At 40.9% G+C, this 17,971-nt stretch overlaps 1 long non-coding RNA gene across 1 annotated transcript; it reads right to left on the reverse strand.

Moving 5' to 3' along the window:
• Positions 1–15,033: 15,033 nt before the first annotated feature.
• Positions 15,034–17,971, reverse strand: LOC125749290 (uncharacterized). Its single transcript, XR_007399837.1, has 3 exons — positions 17,227–17,971; positions 15,758–15,899; positions 15,034–15,416 (listed from the first exon to the last, which is right to left on the reverse strand). It is a non-coding gene; the product is annotated as an uncharacterized LOC125749290 (long non-coding RNA).

Below are 17,971 nucleotides of genomic sequence, written 5' to 3' on the forward strand. Positions count from 1 at the left end.
TGTTTCTATTTGTTTATGTGATGTAACGTGTATGTGACAGGGAGGGCAAGAGAATCGAGGTTGTGGATGAATTTTGATTTTTGTTAATATTGGAATAATAAGTGTGCATCAGGTAAGTTATTATTTGAGTGTGTGCATGTGTGTGTGCATGTGATGCAGTGTGTGCATGTGTGTGCATGTGATGCAGTGTGTGCATGTGTGTGTGCATGTGATGCAGTGTGTGCATGTGTGTGTGTGCATGTCATGCAGTGTGTGCATGTGTGTGCGTGCATGTGATGTAGCTTATGTGTATGTGAGGGAAGGTAAGAGACTCGCAGTTGTGCCAGTCCTCCACTGGTGCGGCAGCCTGTTGCTTCTCTTCCTACACTGACAGCCACCATAAAACTTGCTATACTAGCAAGACACAGCAGCTTTGACATATGCTAGTGATGCCTGTTAGAAGCTAAGAAGACGCTGATTAAAATAATATGACTTCACAATGCTTCCCAGAATTTTGATTGCATGAGAAAAACTTTGATAATAAAAAAATTGAAAAAATGGAAAAGTATTTTTTGCAGAAGGAATGGTCATATGTGCGGCCTTCTTCCGGAAAGGAGGAGGGGCTCACTGAGCGTGTGCAGTATGTATATCACCACTACAGCTCATTCCCGATTTTAGCAATAAGCCATGAGGGAACTGCCCCCACTCTCCCCTACATTTGGTGCCTTTTTAACATCGAGTGAACGTGAGTTGAATATTTCTCTTGCGTTTCGTCATTTTCCCTCAGGAAAGCTGCACTTATTGCACTCCCCAGATTATGATGGCCTGTGTTACGATATTTCCACTTTACGATGGGTAAATGTTTTTCACTTTCAGCACATTATTCGATAAATTACATGGGATACGTTTTTTTTTATAAATTAGGCTTTGTGTTATGATTTTGCTCAGTTGCAGGCTAATGTAAGTGTTCTAAGCATGTTTAAGGTAGGCTAGGCTATGACGTTTGTTAGCTGTACTGTATTAAAATACATTTTCGCTTTACGATATTTTTGCGTTATTATATGTTTGTCAGAACGTAACTCTGTCGTAACCTGGGGAAAGGCTGTGTTATGACAAAATTTCTGGTTTACCTCCTGTAAAATCATTTGGCTCTTTTAATGAATAACTTTCCATCCATCCATCCGTCCATCCATGGAGGAGCCTGGAGCCTAATCAAGGCAGCACTGGGCATGAGGTGGGAGAGTACCCTGGAAGGAATGCCCATACATCACAGAGCACATGCACACACACTCACACTGCATAGGCAATTTCAAAGTGCCAAATCACCAATCTGCTTGCCTTCAGTTAGTGCGAGGAAACCTGAGATTAACTTTTATTTTGTAATATTTTACATGGCTGGATATCTTGCTGGAAAAACTCAAGTTGTGCTTTCTGCGAAATGATAGTGCACCAAGGACCCTAGCTTGGTTCATATACATACTGTAATGATGCACTAGCTATTGCATATTTCCTATTGACAAATATATGAATGCAAGTGTGTATATGAATTCCAGCATGTGACATGTCAGTCTTTCATTGATCACCAATCTCTTCAGGCCACAGAGATTTCTGTATTTTGTCTTTGGTGTCAACAACATTAATCCAAATCACATTAAACCCGACACGTTAGCTATGGAATAGGCATGAGTTTTCAGCTGCGTCAAACCAGGTTGATTAATTTACATTCAATGGTTGCACCTGCCATTCTCTAAATGTAAACAAAGCTTATCCTTTGCAAGACCTGAAACGCCACAGTGGCGTGCCTTAATCACCTCAGTCCAGACGCAATGGCAAACCGAGACTCAAGCAAGACGTGCATGAAGCCAACAGACCAGTTTAAATTGCCAAATTCTTCAGGAGCATCTCAGAACATAAACAGTTCCTCAAATAATTTCTGCTGCTGCAGGCGCAGCTAGGAAAAGAAACACGCAAATACTCTGTGGGGCTACAGGTATCCACTGACAAAGGATGCGTCGCATTTCTGCATTGCCTACAGGAGAGGAGAAATGAGGGATCATGGAGCTACAATCTATGCCGATAACCCAGTCTCAGGTCAGTGTTAAATTCCCTATGCCAATACTCTCTAGTAGACAATTGATATATCTAGTACATCTTCCAAATACCTCATGAATAGCTTTTAAAAGTATCCATTCTTAAAATTAGAGCATTCAATGTTATCTTGGGTTTTGTACAGTGCTTCAGTGGCACGTTGGAATGCAACGCTGCCCTTGGATATTCTACACCAAATACAACGACTGAAAGGGAAATGGCGAAAAGACAGAGTAACTATCTTCCCTGAAATGCCATGAGCAAGAACATCGGCAGTATCATATGGAACAAAGCTTAATTAGAAAGACTAATCAACTGTAATGACTTCATTTTTGAAGAACAAGCTGGAACCTGGAACCAATACCCCAGACAAGGAGATTGACAGGGTGATGCCATTCAGTCGCGCGACTCAACAAACGTATGGCCTTGGCGCCGATGTCTGCGGAGACCACCCACATAAATGCTTAGTGTGGGCTCTCCATCTCAACCACTGGCAGCAAAAAATGAGTCTGCTCTGCTGAGCACTAAGTGGCACTTTTATTTAACAAACACAAGGCTAAAAACAGGATTTAAATAAAAAAATATTGCAAGTATACTTGCTATATGGGCATATTTAAAATAAGTATGCAGTTAGTCTCTGGTGTGGCACGAGGTCTCATTATATTGCTCGGTGAGGTCTCCTACAGGCCTTTGAAGGTTCTTCCCCACTGAGATACTGACATCTTGGGTCATTAATCACCACGTCTTTCATGTAGTCATATCTACTAAAATATGAGTAGAATATTAGAGAGTTTTGCATAGGTCACATACTACACCAGATATGACTCTGTAAAAGGGAAGAGTATGGATTTACAGTTTACTTGTGGGGTGCGAAATCTGTCCAAAACAATGCAAATCTGCATGGGGAGGCTTGACAGATAATGATGCCTTCCTCACAAGTGGTGCCTGATTTCACAGATGCACCGCATGTATATATCCAGTCCCCTGCTTCCTGAGGTGGGTTCTAGGCTTTTCATGACCCCGGAAGAGCAGCATGGAAGGATCTTGTGCTGATAGACCACTGGTGGAACTGTGAGCCACATTTAGAGGTCAGAACAATAGGAACGTACAGGAAGTCTGATCAGCAATAAGGTTGGCAGAGAGTGGAAGAGAGTAAATTCGTGGTAGTGCTGGTGGCAAGAGTAGATAAACCGATGAAGCGATCAAATAAAGGAAGGTCAAGGTCAGGCAGTGAGTCAAAAGGGACTGAGCTAAGTCTTGAACTAAAAGAGGCCAAAGCAAGTCGAAGCAAAGTTGAGGTCACAACACATATAAGTAAAAAAAAAAGAAACTATCTGTAAAGCTTTCTTCTGAAGTGAGCATGAGGACATGCACAAGTAATGACCAAGGTGATTAACTAAGAGCACAGTGCCCTCTAGCTGGAGGGAGGAATCGTGACAATGGATATTTAGTAGAAGTTCTCCAACAATACATCCGGTAAAAAATACTTAAAGGTTCTGGAGTGTATAAGGTTCTTTCTGAATGAATAATGGAAATTGTTACTCTGGGGTTTTCATGAGCTAAAATCTAAGAAGTAGTAAACTTTCAGAACTGTTATTTTTTCACTTGTTTGTGATGATGGATTGATAGCAATCTGTCATTATTGTGTTTCTTGATTCATCACGATATGATGATCCACCCCTCAATAATCAAGCTACATGTTGATGTTTCTCTGGAGGTAACTGACTTAGAAACACGCTTTATTAGCACTTTAAAATGTACACATTTTTTGTTTGTCCTTAACTTTGGCAAATGAAAATGGCCTCACTCTACATGTTCAGTACTTTTATTACGGACACAGAAGAGCCTGTTCTATCTGATTAAAATAAGAATGCTTGGAATTAATTTAAAATAGATTTTTTTTAGAGTTTTTCTTCTCCTTTTCAGATTATAACAATGTAACATAATTCATTATTTTTTTGGATCTAACATTCAAGCAAGATCCTTGGGTTTTAAAATGGCTTTTGATTGACAAATAGAATGTTCTCCAAAGGCTATAAGCCTTGGATTTCCTCTTGATAGAGGTTATTTCATTCAGAATACAAAAATAAACAATAGATGTGCAGTTTTGGTTCAATTATTGATATACTGTAATTTTTATCACGCACTTTTAAACATATTACGCAGTATACCCTACATTTCCGAACCTGATAAAAGAATTCATTCAGAATAATAATAAAGTATTTGCTTTAAAAAATCCCCATTCCTTCCCATGTTTTGTTCTGTATTCTTTCGAGGCATATGGGTAAGGGGACAGGGGCAAGATATTTTCTACCCAAAAAAAATGCAACTACATACTACACAAAATGTAAAGTGATTCTGCCCCTTTTAGAACATGTGAAGACGTCGTTTCAAGGTGACGTATACTATCTCTGTGTTTTTTGTACCTCGTTAGCAAGACAACGTAATTTTTCTCATTATCAAAACAAAAACTCTTCAAAAAAAGCAGGAGTAGTTTAATAATATTTTTCCCTCCTCGGTAACAGAGCCATTGCACTGTTTGAGAGTCCCGACCACTGTCTTATGACTTTATCGTTTTTCCTTTTAATCGGTTTTTAAATATTTATGAATCATTAAAGCCAGCCGGCTCTGGCATTAAAAATAAAAAAATAATAATAAATAGATAAATAGCGAAAGTCTGCTGAAATACATTCTGAACCTGCCACCGGTTTGTGGGAGAGATTGTGCGGGCAGGAGATTTGTGACAGAACAGAGCATGAAACCCATCAGTTGATGAGTGAAAATCCCTGGTTTCTAATTAATAGAGGTACACAGGCCAGGGGATGAAGCGGATCAGGGAAATGAAATCAAGAAAAAGATACCATCACTCATTTCTGGGAGCCATTGTCACACTTCAGAATCTGCTGTAATGAATCACTCAAGCATTCTGCCGACACATTTAAATGGTGAAGAAAATTCATTGTCCGGTGGAGAGCACTAGATAAGGATCTATTCCTTCTACCTCTTCTTCTTCATCTTCTTCTTCTTCTTCAACAAAGGACCTTCTGATCAAAAAAAGAAATCAAGGCCCTCCAACAGGTGGGAGCTCTGTAAAGCTCCAGGAATCTTGCAAATGAACTGAAAAGATTTCATCCCCCCCCCCCCCACCCGTCCCCCCCCCTACTTCTTCTCGATTTCGGTTTCCATCACTGGTGGAGAAAAAGCAGCGTTGAGATGTTTCTCGGGGAAGCTTAAGATCAGAGGATTTACCATGCTGGAAATTCTACGGAGGTCAAGTGAAAAGCGCCAAGGTTGAGGGGAAGCGTAATAAAATAATACTCTGTCTGTCAATTTACAGGCGCGCCGCACCACTCTCTTTCTTTACGGCTGCAGATGGAAAGGTGACACGAGCCGGCAATGAGGTCTCACCCTGCTCTCAGCGAGATGCCTTCTTCTGTCTCCTAACTTAATGAAGACAGGGTTAAGTCCATAATTGTTGCAGGGGGTCAGTTATAAAGAGTCTAACTTATTCCAACGTTCACTTCGCTTTTCATTTCGTTTGTGTTTAGTGTGACAGGATTAGGCACCTTTTACTTATATATAATAATGTTCCTTAAGAAGTAATTGATCGACAGTAGAAAAAGATTTTTTTGTAACTGGAAAATAGAGTCGGAACTGGGATTAAAACGTCATGGAAAAACGTCACTTTCCGTCGGAAGCACGCCTCCTTGCCGACGTTGATGTTGGACAGAATTTTGTCATCCGAGATTCCCGTGTGACGTCATTTCAACATGGCGACTTACAGAGTCAACGGTATTTCTATTTTATAAATATTATAAAATGTTTATTTTGTTAAATGTATTAATAGTTATGAATGTATTTGCACGTGGCCGATTTAGAGAATACCATATCGTGACCTTAAACGGTATCCTAGCAGGAAATATCAGATTTTTACCAGACTTGTTAGTCTCTTTTGTTTGTTTGTAGTTAGTTTGCCTCTCAAAAGAAGAATATCGCTATGGATCTATTAAAATATGATAAAGCTTTTAATGTTGTTTGACTAGTTCGTGTTTCTTCTTTGTCTCTAGGAAAAAAGAATCTCACTCCAAATCTGCAAAAATATAAAGCAACAACACACAGCAGTGTGTTCATGGAGGCGGCCATGTTTGTTCCGAGATGTGTAGCTCGAACGGGAGATTGTCGGACGTGACGTCACGCACCTAGGAATTTACGACTTCGGAGAGATAATCAAACGCACCAACTGCAACACAGATAATGGGCATAATGAGGTAAGGATCAAGGAAGGAGGCGGGGAGATTAGGCCAAGATGTGGTCACATGGTCACAGAAGACCACAACGTTCTTTGGGTGTTCCATGTTCTAGAACTTATTGTTGGAGAGAGGACACATTCCTAATACACAAGGACCCTAAAAGCACAAAATTACCAAGTGATTGGCAATAGCAAGAAACAGTAAGAACTTGTAAATTTTTACAATATTTGTAAAAACGGTCAAATGTGACTGCAAATGCTGGCAGTCTAGTGTAAATAATATTTAGAAGACATTGAGGTCAAAAGCATCTGCCCCCCCCCCCCCCCCCCCAGTCTGGCCCCCCAGTTGAAATGGTCTAGAACCTCCACTGCTTACAAGAGAATGTACAGTTAGTTATGATGTCTTCTACTTTCTTCTTGAAGAATACTGCAAAGGAATGGGACTTCAAAGTAAAGGAAGGAGAAAGGGGGTAGGGAGAGAATAAATTATTAAATTTGATACTGCTATGTATTGACTGGAAGGAAATTTGGCTAGCAAAAGACTGATAAATAACTAAACAGATAGCAGGGAATGATAGCACATTCATAAACTGGAATTGTTTCAGGGCACTAACATCCACCGTGTTTACGTAAGATGCTGTCTGACAGTCACTTCAAACTTAGCCAATAAGATTTAACAAGTATAGCTCTTCTTATCTCAAGCCAAAAATGAGCTCAAATGCTAATTAATTAATATCCCAACCAAGGGTAATTCCAGGATAAGAATAGACAGAATATGAGAATAGAATTGTCACCCTGTTTGCTTGAACAATTTAATAATAATATTAAATAAATTGCCAATATAACGTGAATAACAAATTATTAATTCTCATATAGACTATACTAAATATATAATATTTCTGAGGAGCGTATTTGGATATATCTTTTGGAGTATACAAAATCAATGATGTTATGGAGGCATAAATTATTCCAACATTCAAACACTGTTAAAGTCAACTTTATTGTCATTGTGTACAATGAAATGAGGTCACAGGCTCTGGTAATTCAAGCATCATACGTAATAACAGTATTATTTAGTATGTAGTATGATAGTACAGGCCATAGGATTGAACAAATAACATTAAAAATAGTCCATCTATTAGTTTCCTAAGTAAGGTGAAAAGGTCTTATTTTATATACCAAGAGTTTGGTTGGCTGCACAAGTTTCCATACTGCAGTGGTCGTACTGAAATGCGTCTTTATGTGCAGTTCAGTATATGCACAGCTTGAGGGAAGGAGCTGTTTGCCAGCCCGGAGCTTGGGCAGTGCATGCTCCTATAACGTGTGCCAGATGGCAGAAGGGCAGAGAGTTCATGGCTGGGGTGCGTGTTGTCCTCGATGACCCTGAGAAGGTGTGTGCGTGTGAGTATACGTGTTGCACATGGAATGAGGCCTGGTTGTAAGGCTGTTGAATAGCAGGGCTTCTTTAGGAGGCTCTCCACTCACGTTGAGTCACTTGGGGAGCTTTGGACGCATAAGCAGAACCCAGCTGTGATACAGCCCTGGAGTCTCTTCTGCTTGCTGAGAGATTCGTCATCTGCATTCCGAAATCTGTACTTGATATGAAATACACTCCACGCATCGCTCCCTAAAAGGTACTTCTGCACCTCAAGGATCCTCTTCTATAGTGAAGCAGCAGATGCCAGCTCGCCTGCTAGAACCTTTTTGAGTGGAGCGTAAGAGATTTGTGGAGTTCCAACGTTGAGGGACAGAGGTATCACCGGACCAACTATGGTCCAGAATCGTGCCAGCTGATTGGGGTCATGTTAGATTTGATGGATGTATGGCCTGCAAAAGGATCATGCTTTTTAAATTACCTGATATATCTAATTAGAACACAGCAGATCTAAGGAACAACTGGAAACAGGATATCTGTCCAAGTACCAGAGATTCAGCTGATTACACAAGGTTTTTAGCTTAAACTGCTAATACCCATTTAATATAACCTGAGGTATACCGGAGTAATTTGTATAACCCTTATCAATCAGTCTCAAACATTATTAATTATTCTGCACAACTTAACAGCACTTTACCAGCGACACTAAAGTTGTTTCTATCCAGATGAAGAACAACTAAGCTGTCGATTTGAAAAAAGCTAGAAAATTGACTGAAATTCTACCAGAAGGGATCCATTAGTGGCAGGAGAGTAACTGCACATGCTGGACCCCCTGAGAATATGTCACCTTGGGCCCCCTCCTCGGGTTGACACTTTCAATCGCTCAGTTGATTTTACCGAGCGAGCGGGGGGGTTGGGTTTGAGGCTCCTACAAAGTACTGGGCCCCCTGAATTTGTCACGGTATCCATGTCCCTCCGTCGCCCCTGATTAGGGGGTAGAGGTGGTACTGCAGTCTCACACCTCCCAGGTATCAGCAGGTTCTCCTCATGTATCTTCAGGTAGATTTTGGGGCACCGGTCTCTTCCTGCAATCCGAAACCATGCAGTTTGCAGTGTGTGGAGCCGCATCTAGCTCTCCCCAGCCTTTTGCCTTGTGGATTGATGGATGTTTACTAGAATTCACAGGAAGCTTGGTAAGTCAACAATGGCCCCATCTCCAACCAATGAGGCAGGATTTTACTTTAAATCTAAACTATAATACTGTTTCAAGAAAATCTTCCTTTGCAGCTGGAGACTAGAATATGCAACTTATTACTAAAAATGAGCAAACTCTATACCTAAATCTCTAAGCCTAGAATCCACATTTCCTCTTAAAGCATACCTTGAACGGATGGAACGTTATGGGAAACAGTACCGCAAAATGGCCTGGTCGTCCCAATCTCCAATGCCTGAAGCCTTCATAGAGACAGATTCCATTCACAGGAGTAATAGGGAGCTGCTTGCTCAGGTGAGATTATTAAGGGGGAACCAGAGGATGCCACGGGTCTGTGGGCGAGAACTCAGAGGCCGTTTGCGACAAAAAGCACTGTAGTTGGTCAGAACTAAGTGCTAATTGGTTGTTTATTGTTTGTTGATTATTTATTTGTTTGCCTGGTTTTTTGTGCCATTTAGTTGTTTTAAAAGCGGCTTTTGTGACATCAGTCTGCATGCTGTTCTTGCGTAGAGCTCATTTAACTTGTTTATTGTTTATTTGTTTAAATATTAAACAGGGTCTATGTTTTGTATTGTCATTCGCCTGTCTGTTGTGGTGAGATCACGTCTCTATTTATGTCTGCTGTATTTTGTAGGGGGGGGGGGGACCCATCGTACACTTATCTTAATGTCGATTGCGTGATGATTCACTTTGTAGTTTAGCATATCTGCGTTTATTATCACATAATAGGCTTCTGTCAAACAGAGGGCAATTTACAAAATGTATTGTAAGTGTGCATTATGGGCAGATTCCATTGCTTTATTTTTCATCATAATGTCATAAAACAGGTTCAAGTTGAGTTTAGAGACCACCGTCCATAGCAACAAGCTTAGCATTAGCTCGTTGATGAATAACATAACCACAGAGAAGATGCTATTAGGCGGCGTGTTCTACTGTAGCATAATAAGGATCCAAGGTATATAGAGGATTTTATATATACTGAATATTCCAGTGACGCACATCTGGCTAAAAATGTCATGCAACTTTCATAAGGTTGCAATAAAGAATTTCTAACGTAAAATATAAAAATGCTACAACTTGTGTTTTTTTTTTCTAAAGATCAAATTTCATAAATTTTGTTTATAAGCATGAATTATTGTTCATTTTTCACTATTCCGACTCAGTACTCCAGTCGTTGTCGCGAACATCAAGCATACCGACAAAAAAAAAAAAAACGGACCCCAAACGAATCCTAAGAGTGCAGGGTCCTCCTGCTGCTACGACACTAATCTATTACGCTCAGCTGATGACCATGAAGCCTGGCTTTGGGGAAGGGGAGGGGGGGGGACTTTAAGATACAAAGTAATGCATATTTTCTGCAAGCTTGGCCGACAGACACTATAAACCTGCCTGAGAGATGAGTGTGGAATCACCATCCTTACTAATAGTTTACGCTCACTTGTTAGTATGCGTGTACACAATAATGTATGATACACACTAAGCCGTATGTATCAAAACATATTTCTTTTTCTTCTTTAAGCTACACTTTCCCTCAGTATTCCTAATCATTTGTGTTTGCCTTGCAAAAAGTCCTAAGTTTTGGGAATCAGGCAGTAAGTAGTTCAGTCCAAACCGAGGCACCAGAACTCGAAGCTAAACAGGGATTTTACACTTTCATATTTTTTGGCTCAACCCATATATCCCAATGCAATTATTTAATATACAAGCACTCGTAGCCTGCATATGAGATATGAATATAATTGTATGTTACTTTTTAATTACAGGAAAAATCTAACTTGTAAGATGATGGGCTGGAAGGTGCCTCCGTATTGTTATTTTTTTTTTCATCCTCGGTTTCTGATTATGTGAGCTGGGCTCCTTTGCTAAGCGATGATAAGCAGAATTTCCATGTTCTCTGCATAATTAATCCATCTTTGCCTCTCTTCATGCCAAGTCTGCCGTTATCGCCCGCACATGCCTGAATTGCAAAAGAATCCTCTCTTCAATTGGAACTTATTGATATTCTAAAAAACTGGAAATCCTTAAATTTAAGCCACAGATTGTTAAATGGATTAATTTCGCGGCAATCGCAGGCATCTAACGTGGGAAGACAGGCAGAGCAAATTGAAAGTGTCTCCTGTTTGTGGAGTTTTAGTCCCAAATGATAGGGTTTATTGGCATGTTTTTTTTTTCTCCATAGTCAAAAAATTACCATTCATTTGCATCGCATAAAATACTTTTATATGGTTGGAAATTCAGAGGAAATTCTTTCAATGGCTGTCGTTTGCCTGCCTGATAACAACTTCAGCTTCCCACATCTGGACGCTTTTGATACTGGGTAAAAGGAAAGCCTGAATATTTAATATTTGTATCTGTTTTTATCGATGGTTTGACTATTAAAGGCAGCTCTCCTATTTGCATGAAGCCTGCCAGATGTAGATTTATTTCCGGAGGTTTCCGCACCAGGCTTTGATGTGAATACACTGCATAGATGTATTTTTTCCTTTCCTTTTTCCTTCTGAGTTTGTTGCCTCTGCATGTGTAACTATAACCAGTGTTTCTCCAGATCCTACTGTAATAATTATTACAGTAACCGTGTTTCCCTAACTGCAAGCCTTATGTGTGCTGTAGCTAATTAATAGCCCTTCCTCTCTGCTGGCAAAACAAACTGGATTTCAGGCTCCATATTAAGGCATAAAATCTTTTCACCGCAGAATGCGGACAGCGGAGCGGTTTGGGCCAATAAATGGGTATGAAGTCGAAATATGAAACAAAATGAAACACAAATTAATGATAAAAAATATTTTGTGTTTGTATTTTTTTTTTGTTCAGCCTGTAGGTGAAATACTGAGGCACACTGTGTCAGAAATCACTGACGTCATTAAGGCGGCATCATATTTTAAATAAAATGGGTAATATGAAGTATGGCAGTGAGGAAACAGATTAGCTGGCAGTTATTGCAGGAAATAGGATACAAGCCCATTATCGTTACATTTGTTATGTTTAGAAGGACTGATCACAAATGTATAATAACCAAGCCCATCCTGGGCCACCTTTGGGTCTGTATAATCTAATAATTAAAGATTAATCAGCATGATCTTCAGTATGCATCCTTGGCAGCTCCAGTTAAGATGTTGCATAAATTGGGTGTGGCTGTAATTCCAGGCAATTAATCTGTCAGAACAGAGAGGACGGATCCGTGTACTTTGCATCCATATGCCATTTCATGCTGATACCGATCATATATTTTTCTTACAAAGGCAACCTGAAAGATCCTTCCGAATACTGTAGCTGTTTATGCAATTCGCTGAATGCATTACAGCAGACGCATAAGAATTAAAACTGGGGACAGTGTGGCCACTACCAGATTCCTTAAGAGAAGCATTTCGTGTTCAGGCAAGGTTTCAGGCAAGGGACAACGAGGCACGAAAAGTATGACAATTAAATGTAGAGAAAAAAATAAATTAGTATTTTATTTGCTGTCCATTTATTAGCCATTGTATATTGTAATGCAGTCCCATAGGAATTAAGCAACCAAATTCGACAGGTCCATTAACGTGTTAAAAAAAAAAAAACTACAATATTCAGGTGGTGAGGTGCTTTGCTTCCTACGTACCGTGTCTCATAAGCGGTTCTGCATGTTGATTGGTTGTAATTCCCCTGCCATTTGGGATCTACTTAAAGTAAAGAGGGTAAATCACTCCAACTAGAGTGTCTGTGTCAGTGTGCGGTACATTAAGGGCACGTGAAGCCTGTTCCAGTCACCCACAGCGCAGCTCAATGATCAGTGAAAAATTGAGAGACATTTGCATGCTTGGGACAGCTTATAGGGGAATGTCACAACAAATTAAAATAAGACCTATTTTATCAAGAAGAGCTATAGAACAGGGCAAGGGATGAGAAGGCTCCCTGTGTTTTTTGTTCCTGAACGTTGCCTCCTTTGCACGTTCCACCCTTAATGAATTGGACTTTTTGTCCAAGTTTTTACCTTAATGACTATGTAAAAATTTTTTTTACTAATTTTGAATTAAGAAAGGTTTTTTTTCTGCCTGGTGACACTGAGGAAGTCTGTCTGGTGATCACAGGTTTTCCTCACTGCAAAATATGAACAATTATTTAATTTCACATATTGCACAGTGTTTCTGTGATATTTAAGGTGTTTTTTTTAACATTTCATTTGATCACTACAGGAGATGCACCTGCCTCACAGTTACTCGTTAGCATTTTGTTTTTGCACGATGTACCAGAAGAACACGCCAAACATCATAACCCCCCCCCCCCCACCCCCCCTTACAGTGAGTGAGCAGCCCAGCATCTTATTTTTGGCCCGTGCATGCTGCGGCGAGCTAGTGCACCTATCGCATTCTTCTGGAACCTGAGCTTCCACTCTGCCCTCCTTTGCGTGTTTTATTTATTTATTTTTAATTTAGCAAACTCCCCCCCCCCCAGATGTGGGTGAGGACAAGAGGGTCATCTACCAGTAGGGGTGTGGCGGGGGGCAGGGTTTTTAATCTGGAGTCTACCTTGTTGGGGCTTTTGGCAGAGAGACAGCAGCACTCGCGTCTGCCCAGAGGTGCTGAGCGATGGAGGGCTGATGTGGCCATCTGGAGGCTTTCAGCTTTGTGTTAGAGGTTCGCAGCTATAGCGGGGGCCATCTAAACAGCAACGACAACCTTTGGACACCATTGTCAGTGGTGGGATAAACTTTTATCAGGACTGTTGTGTGTGTTTTTGTGTGTGTATATATACACACACACACACACACACACATATGTTCATATCTTTATAGGGATCCTCCATTAATTTCTATAGGAAAAACTCAAATCCCAACATGACGACCTTAACCCCCACCCTGCCCTAAACTTACACATCAATAACCAAACAGAATTTTAAACTTTTTGATTGCGTTCACAGATTTTTTTTTTTTTTTTTTTTATAAAATTCATGTCATCCTTGTGGGGACCAAAAAAATGTCCCTGGTAAAAAGTTACAGGCTTTTACCACATTGTGGGTAAATCTGGTCTCCACCATGAAATAATACAAACATATACGTGTGTGTGTATTTATTTATTTATAGACTCTGTTATACCCCATATTCCCAGTAAACACTGGTATATACCCACTCCATGACAGCCGCCCAGAGAGGGTAACTGGGGGTGGGGGGGTGGGGGGGGGCAGTTGTAACATGCCTGTCAATACAGGCGCTGCTCAGGTGCTGCCTGTGGTGTGACCCGCTCCACAATATCAAAGGGAGAGGTCACGATCGTCACCACGGGAACCGGCCCCCACACCTCACAGCACTCAGCTGCATGCAGTCAGGGAACAATGTGCAGAATCCAAAAAAGGGAGGGGGGGGGACATTTGTAATGCTCTTTAAAAAACATATTTCTACTGCAATAAATAAACATCCTTCAGCGTCACCATGATAATGATTATTAATGTTGTTCAAAATGTAGCACAAATACTTTGAATAATAACAGAAAAAGGGAATACGGAATAAAAAAGAAATAAAAAATAAAGCTTATTATTGTCTTACGAATTATCATCTTTTTCCGTATTTTTGGGCAAAGAAATTTGGCAAATGGCAGAAAGTTGCCGAAAATCACACATGGGAAATATAAGCGGGTTAGACTCAAGGGGAAAAAACATGAATTAGGCTGCTGAACACAGGCAGACAACATAAATTCAATTAGATTAAAGTATTACTGGATGCCCTGATAATAGCAGCCAAAATTAACACCCTAGAAACAAAGTTAAAGTCAGTGTACGAATGATATTGGGGGCTGTTTCCTGTGTAACCCCTGTTTGGACAGTCAATTCCCTCACAACAACAAATCTGATGGCTTATAAATGTACTGCTGCTGGAGGGGAAGAGCGGGATTTTTTTTTTTGGGGGGGAGGATGTAAAAAATGTATTGTTTGAGTCACTTCCCATTGTAGCAGTTTGAAGCTGAGACAAAAAGGAAGCAGGCAAATCCTTTCTGCGCGCGCCATTGCAGTCAGACCGTGGCGAAATGGACAAGGGTGCGATGCTGCATCTTGGCCCCAGAAATGCTTTAAAAGGAATTCAGATCAAATGCAAGTGATACTCTGGGGATAATGCCCCCCCCCCCAGTACCCCCCCCGCCCCCCATTTTCTGGTCTGTCCTCATCTTGTCTCTTCCAAAGGAGAGGGTGGAGTCAGTTTTGTCCCCCCTCCTCCACCAAGATTAATCTGAATATTCTTTTTGTGCAGCATTTTGTGTTTTGTGTTGTTTTAAACAAAACAACGTTTGTGAGCCCCCTCCCCCGGTTAGAACATCATAGGCTGGACTGCTGGTGCAGAGAGTATCACGTCTCTGCTCGTCGTTGGCCGTTGTCCTCCAGGGCTTCGGGGTACGTTGGCAGACGGGAGATGGGGGTGGGTGGTGGGCGCACTCTCAGACATCTGTTTGCTTATTCCGGCTGGATCCATTGGCTTAAAGGAGCCCGCAGCCTTGACCAACAGGGGTGTCTTGCTACAAACGCTGCCCCCAGGAACCATTTTGTGAAAACTAGGATTTTGTGTTTCAGAAAAAAATCATAAAGCCTTCAATCTCAATTCACAGCAGTTCCTTACATCAAGCCGGCAAACTCAGAAATCAACACAGCAGTAAATAAATAATAACTAAATACAAACAGAAAAATATTTGAATGTTCCATCTATATTTTGTACATTTACAAGTACATGTATTTTATATTTCATCTACGAATTCAAAAAACAGTCCAAATATTCAGATTATTACGGTGCTCATTTCATCCCCATGGAACCAGAAGGACAGGCGTGGCTGGATGTCACGGTAACCCCCCCACCCCACCCGGCGTCTCCCCCGACTCCCTCCTAGGCTACACACACCTGACTGGCCCTGGCCCCCGGCCAATCGCACACTGCCAGCGAAAGTGTCCATCATTCACCCTGGAAACAGCAGATCATTGGTCTTCAGGCAGTGCTGCTGATGTTGCATAACGAGGCAGGCGTCTGTAACGACGCTCATCTTCTACCAGGAGAAAAATCACTTTCATGGACATTATACTTCGTTAATTCATTCAGCTAATATTCTACCTGTAAATTACCTTAAAGACATCCGCCTCCAACTTGGTATTATTATTGCTATACATTCCATCATGTTGTTATGCTTTCAGAAAGAATCTTGTTGCTCAAAGATTTTGTTTCTAAGCAAACTTCCCAGTAATTAATGCCAACTTGCGCCTGACATTTCAAACTTTGTGTTGCGTTATTAAGTGTAATGCATTCCAAATGCTCTCCTGAAAGATAATTACGGGTCTGCCTCAGGAATGTTCGCCGGTTTGTTTATTATTCTAAACATCCTGCCAAGAAGTTGTGTGACCGGTCACGTCGCACGGGCTTCTTGGGGAAAATTTGGAAGAAACACTCAGAAGTGTTTGTTAATTTTACAACATGCCCACTAGCGCTGAGGCCGGCTTTTCTGGAGGCTTTTAACACTGGCGCAGGTGAAATTTGACTTTTCATGTGAAAGGAAGACATGACGCCCGCTTCCTTCCGGGCCTCGATTGACCGCGGGCCTCTGAAGGAGCCCGTCAGGCTGCGAACACAAAGCTTTGCTGCTTCGCGGCTTCATCCAAAATGGCTGAAGTCGGGGTGTAAAAATGAAAAGAAAAAAAAAACGATAAACAAGCTGTGAAGGCCTTGAGAAAGACGTATTCACACCTATTATACGTGAGCGCTGACCTAGATCAGAGCTCCTCTACAGAAATCATTAGGCTAACATGCTAGCTTTGAAAGAAGCGGTGCGATTGATGATGACTATGAGATCTCGTATACCACAGAAGGCCTGTATTGTCCTCAGTGCTGCTCTCGTAGATAAATTATAACAGCTAATAATCAAACTATCCCTTTGTGTTCCACATTCCGGCAATTTCTGCCTCACAGGACACTTTTTTCAAAGCAGTAAAAATGTGGAATTGTCATGTATGTAGATGTTTAAAGGAGTATTTTGGATTTTTGGCCAGTTAACCAGCATGCCCCTATTTCAAGCCAACCTTTCTGCATCATGCCTTCTCATAGCTATTTGTGAGTTCAGCATTATTCCATTACAACACTTGGGCATTTTATTCATTTAAATGGAGTCTTGAGAAGTTGCACTAGTGAAATATTCTGAAAAAAAACTGACAAATAAAGCAATCTTTTTCTACATTTAGATATTTTAACATCTGTAAAACATGTTTCTAAAATAGAACCTGACATTTCTTAGGATCATACCAAATCAGTGTCATTTCAGAATCAAATTATGAACGGACTCCAATATACCTCAACAGCTACTTTAAGTTATTAATGTGACGGACCTCTTGTCAGTGATTTCCCTTGTGATGGAAACCGCAGTATGTTAATTATCGCGACCATCTGGTCCGAAGCACTGAAGAGGCATCATCTTCCTTGCGCCGATTTGTAGCTGTCAGTCAGTCTGGGCTCCAAACAAGCCGGCGCAGCCCGGAAAACAGCAACGTTGCGATCGCATGGGATTTGGGGGGAATGGTTAGATTTGCCTTAAAATGGCCACTTCATTCTCACAAAACAGCAAATCTGAGCATCCAGCAACCAACTGAACCTTTATTATTTTTGACAGTTAAAAAGGCCTCAGATGGCTAAACTTTGCAATTTTAGCTTTATGTGCTTAAAATGTCCTGCCAAAGATTAATAAAAACAGGCAGAATTGCAACACTGAATGAGAATTCACCCAGTTTGGAACCTTGTATCAGTGTTGGTGTGACAGCCAGCAAGCAGATATTTACACACATCTGTGAGACATCGAGCTTTTAAAATTCAAAACACACACTTGCAATCAGCCCTGTCTATGTGCTATAACCCACCTGCTGTAGTTATACTTAAACTATTTACTTGGACAGATAACATCTGTTGTGTAACGACCAGAGCATGGTGATGTTTCATTCAAGAGAATGAACTCATATTCACATCCATAATTCAGGCCAATATCTCTGGTCAGTCAGTACAGGGGTTCACAGCAACAGACGGAGAACAGAGTGTGAATCTGCGAAAGCTTCTGGGGAGCGGACTTCTACGTGCAAAATG

Source organism: Brienomyrus brachyistius, chromosome 9 (genome assembly GCF_023856365.1).
Source record: "Brienomyrus brachyistius isolate T26 chromosome 9, BBRACH_0.4, whole genome shotgun sequence".
NCBI classification, from domain to species: domain Eukaryota; kingdom Metazoa; phylum Chordata; class Actinopteri; order Osteoglossiformes; family Mormyridae; genus Brienomyrus; species Brienomyrus brachyistius.